Genomic DNA, 5,214 nt, shown 5'->3' on the forward strand with positions numbered 1-5,214 from the left:
GCGCATTTCATACTTCGCATTTATATTTAATATCAAGTAAATGATGAAAATAATATTTCATTAGTAAATATTTTTGTCACATATTAAGGTTAGTAATATTATACACGTTTTTTGGATTTCGTTTAGAACCAAAATTGCGGAAAATATGGCTTGAAAATGTTTTAACCTAGATTGTTTTTTCTCATTAACTCAGACTCTTTACAAAACCAGCCATCGTCTCCACTGCCGTCAATGTCAATGTCAATAATGATGCTTACAACTCTCAAAAATTTTGATTCTGATTCAAGAGTTGTCACTTTTCTAAAAAGAAAGAACAATGCAAAATTTGTACTTAGTCCAAGCTTAATCATTTACATACTTACTTAAAATTTTTATTATTCTAAAGCATATCAATATATTCGACAGACTTTAAATTTTTACCCGATTTACCTAAAAACCATCGGTAAATGGTATCAGAACTTAATCGGAATCCAGAGTTTACGTTTGAAGCATTTGAAGCATTAAAAATAAAATCTCAATCGACGAATTATGAACTAGCTTGCAATTTAGTTATAGATGAAATCACGATTAGAAAATTTACCGAGTGAGGTGAAAAACGTTTCATGGTTACATCGACACGGGTAGGGCATCCAAATACCCGCCCAAATTAATTACCCAGTTCACGGGTATTTTTTGTAAAAGAACCGGGTACCCGGTTCGGTTTCAGGTAATTTTTGTCAACTGACACAAAAATATACTGACCCGGAGTTAAAGTTTACGAATATTATATATCTTGGTTTAAAATATAAACGTGGATGACGTCCGGACGGTGGCTTTTGTCACCTACAACCGGCATATTTGCGCGCGATCGAAAAACATGCCAAATAATCGCAATTTGTAAATTGTTATATTAATAAAATTACGCTACTGATAATTATAAAAGTTTATGTGGGCACTCACCAATACAATATCAATGAAAACTTTTCGGTCGTAAATATTCAGTTTACGCAAAATCTTTGTCGGCTTTTGAAAAATGCCATAAAGCATAAAGATGCTACTTTAGAATACGAACACCACATCTGTGACTATCCTAGAATTTGTCGCCATCGATTCTAAATAAGAATTCGTTATGGTGTCGTCACACCATATATAAACCGATCTAGGAAAATACATAAGGATATTCGAAAAAACTTTTTTTAACAAAATCAAGTACCACTAATTTTTTTTAAATTATTTAATTTAATATGAAAAAAAATATAATAACGATATATGTTAGAAGAATATACTATCAAAAATATAATTAATCCCTTTTGGTGCCCTAAAATATTCAAAGATGTCAGTGAGAGTCTGTTGAAGTCCCCGATAAGCATGTGGTATTACGTGACCACGATGCAGCGCTCGACATGCGTGCTAACCATAGAACGCCTATGCGCATACTGAAACTGAACCGAGTTACTCGTTCTATCTCAGTTTGCGAAGCACCATATCATTATCTCTCTCACTCTCGTCACTTAACACACGAGAGAAAGCAAAAGAGGAAGTATCTCACCGCTCGCGCTCAAAACTTCGATCCCTTTGACTCAGAAAAAATGCCGACAATGTTCAGAAGTGCTCGAAGCTGGTCAAGTCGACTGAATTACTCCCACTTTACCTCCCGTTCTCGGTAACCTCCGACCACTTCCGAGAGATTTTAGAGCAGGCAGAATCGAACTCGACCAAAGTAACCTACTATATTCTCCATCCTTGGCCAACCTTGGCCAACTTCTAGAGAGTGTGGTTCAGGTGTTTGAGTAGTTATGTAGACTTATGAAGGTCACTAGTCATTGTTCAACTTCTTAGTAATAGTTAGGTGATCCAAGTACACGCCCAAATTCATTACCCGGTTCTCGGGTAATTTTTACCTACTACTATATAACTGACCTGAAGTTAAAATTTACGAATATTATATATCTTGGATTTTGAATTATCTTGAATTTTAATCGTAGTTCATTTTAAAATTTCAATGTCATAAATGGGAAACCACTACGTTATACTAAATTCCACAGTAAGCTTGCTGTGTAACTGTTTCTGTAATGAAGTAAGTCGCCTACAACCTGAAAAGGGTGACGGCACATTAGGAATAAATACATATTTAATGCCAGGTTTAAATGAATTATGCCACTCCAAATTTTTATATAATATTTCTTCGTATCATTTTGAGATATGAATCATTAAAGTCGCGTCAACATTTATACTTGAGAAAGCAATTGAGATTAACCCTTTGAGTAGTGAGTTAATTTATACACATTTGTAAATTGCTTAGGTTTCTATTATTAAATTTCGGTAATTTATTTTACATATTTAATATACATTATTCGGCTTTTTTGGATTTTTTTTATATTAATACAGAAGCTTTCAATTTTTTTTATAAAATTATTTTTTGTTTTATTGATTTATTTAGTATTATTTTCTAAAGAAAACATTTACATTTATTTAAATTAAAGAAAATATTATATAATGATAATATTTTTTATTTGTTGTTTTTGTGTTATAACATCTCAAAACAGTTTAAGATCGTCTGCCGTACATGTACGGCGATACTCCTCAAAGTGTTAATATTGAGAACGCCCATTTTGGATAATTTTAATTACTAATTACTAAAATCGTGTTTGATGAATCTCAGATACATATAGCTATTCGAGTTTAGGATAGTGTTAAACTGTTTTTATTCGGTTACTCGCAGTTAATGGATTGCGGTTTAGTTATTTTTATTATGTAGTCTTTACAATACCATCTTGCGTTTTTATTTTTAAAAACTCGTTATTAAGCAACGCTCGCAAAGAATGCCAGTATTTTCCCGATACTTCCCGGACACAAAATTTCAACCCCCGGGGGTGACTGGCACAAAGATATGAACTCATCAAAAGTTCTCCGAGCGAACAGAATGAAACTTTTTCCAACGGAATCGTCGCTTCAATCTCCGTCCAACACAATAGAGCTGCAACCCGGAAAGTTTTCCGAGAAAAACAGGAAAAGCGCCTCGAGCCAAGCGAACCGGACAGAATCGATTTCGAAGAGACACGTATTGGCTATTTCTTATTATATTTTCCTCAATTTTATTTGAAAATATAAAAAAATAATGGTTATAAAATTTGACACGTTAAGCTAGTAAAAAATATTTTACGTTACCCGTTTAATTTTTAGTGTTGTGTCATTCATTATTTTTGCACGATATATTAATCAAAACAATATTTTTATTATGAATTAGATTTATTTGTTCTGTAACTATTTTTTTATTCGAGTTACTTTTAAGTAATAGATAGATTCGATTTACTACAACTGGTTATAGCAATTCTTATTATAGTATATTATTTTTAACCCTTTACATTAACGGACAGAAAACGTTTTCTGCTAACAAGACAAACGCTGAAGATAAATTGTCGCGAATCACATTTGCGGCAGTGCACGTTCGGTTGCATAAAACCTCACCGTTAATGAAGGGTAGCTTTGTTTGCTCTTGCGTTTAACCCCTTAACACCCCTGAGTCTGCAGGAAAGAATAACGCGGTGATTGAAGCGGTTGTCACACCTTTGAATGCTCTCATATTTGCCTGTAATTAATTATACGCCTAAAAACGTGACTCGATTCAAGTTGACGATCCCTAAGTGTGCTTTTTATTAAATTGTTTATTGAAAGCGTTAAGTATGTAAATGATGAAATTAATATAATTTAAGTAGGGAGTTAATAGTGTTGAGAAAGAATATATTTAAATTTAATTTATAAAATATAATTATATATTTTATAAAAAAATAAAATAAGAACTTATATAATGTATGATATAAAAATATTGAACTAAAAGTAGATTTTTGGTAATGAAATTAAATATAAAAACTTGTTGGTAATTTTAAAAATTATTTGGAAATATTTAAAAATTTGCAAATTACTGTAAATTTTATCGGTTATCAAAATTTTTGTTCTGCCAATAAATCTAATTTTATATAAAAAAAAAGTGATTGAGTTATTGTGAATTACATAAATTCCGAATATACATATGTATATGATTGCGCACACAAAATTCCGCATATTCAAAATTCAGCTACTCTTACAAAATTACTTGAAATATTTTTTACATAGAGAAATAATAAGAATATATTTATGTTTTAAGAATAATAAATATAATAAAACACAAAAATAAATTTAAATTAAAGAATTATTAACTTTATGTTATCAACAATTAAAATCAAAGAAAGTCAAAGAAATATCTTCACAAGTACGGGTCGTATCCGTATTTGTATCCTATTGCCGTTTTGCTAGAAGCGTTGGTATACAAATCATTGAATTATTGGTGTAGTGTCTATCAATGAAGCACTTTTTAAAGTTGATAAGGGGCGGTGTCAATGCTCAGTGACGTTAAGCTGCAAGCTTTAGAGAGTCGTGATCGCGTCCCATTTTCTTGCTCGTTGTGGCCATTACGTCAGCGCTATAAAAATACACATGGGATGGCGCTTATCTATTTTAGATGTGCACCATAATATTTTTCCTAAATGTTAAATTATATAAATATTGTTTATATAATGACCAACTGTCAAATCATGATGGTCATATTTGTAATAAAAAATAAAAATAAATTTGCTGACGACACAGAATTGCTCAAACGTGTCACAATATGTGACAAATCATGCATGTACAGTTATGACTTTGAAACAAAGGTCAAATCGTCTCAATGGAAGCACCTTAAAGAGTCAAAACTAAAAATAGAACATTCAGTTCGATCGAATGTCAAGGTTTTCTCGTCGCTATTTTCTTTGATTTATTTTTGAATGTTTACGTAGAATGATCAACATTTTTTTAATTTTAATCCACTACGCAATGAATGAAGCATATCTAAACCGAATTTTGGCCAATAGAAGAGCGTAAAAAACAATTATCACTTCTCAGAAGTCAAAAATTCATGTCAAAAGCAATAAAATCGTGTCGGTGCCGTCGCAGTGGGAACGCTCGTTACCGAGCGTTCCCACTGCGACGGCACCGACACGATTTTATTGCTTTTGACATGAATTTTTGACTTCTGAGAAGTGATAATTGTTTTTGCGCCCTCCTATTGACCAAAATTCAGTTTAAATACACTTTAACCAATTCTTTTATATTTGTAGTTCGTAATAATATCGGCAAGGTTAGCTATCATATTTTTAATACATAGTATAATATACGAAATTGGACGCCTGTCTGTACATTTTCTTCCGCTTATTTTCTCAT

This window comes from Plectrocnemia conspersa, unplaced genomic scaffold, assembly GCF_051122295.1.
Source record: "Plectrocnemia conspersa isolate PC_06_02 unplaced genomic scaffold, ASM5112229v1 ptg000005l, whole genome shotgun sequence".
In the NCBI taxonomy this organism is placed as follows: Eukaryota; Metazoa; Arthropoda; class Insecta; order Trichoptera; family Polycentropodidae; genus Plectrocnemia; species Plectrocnemia conspersa.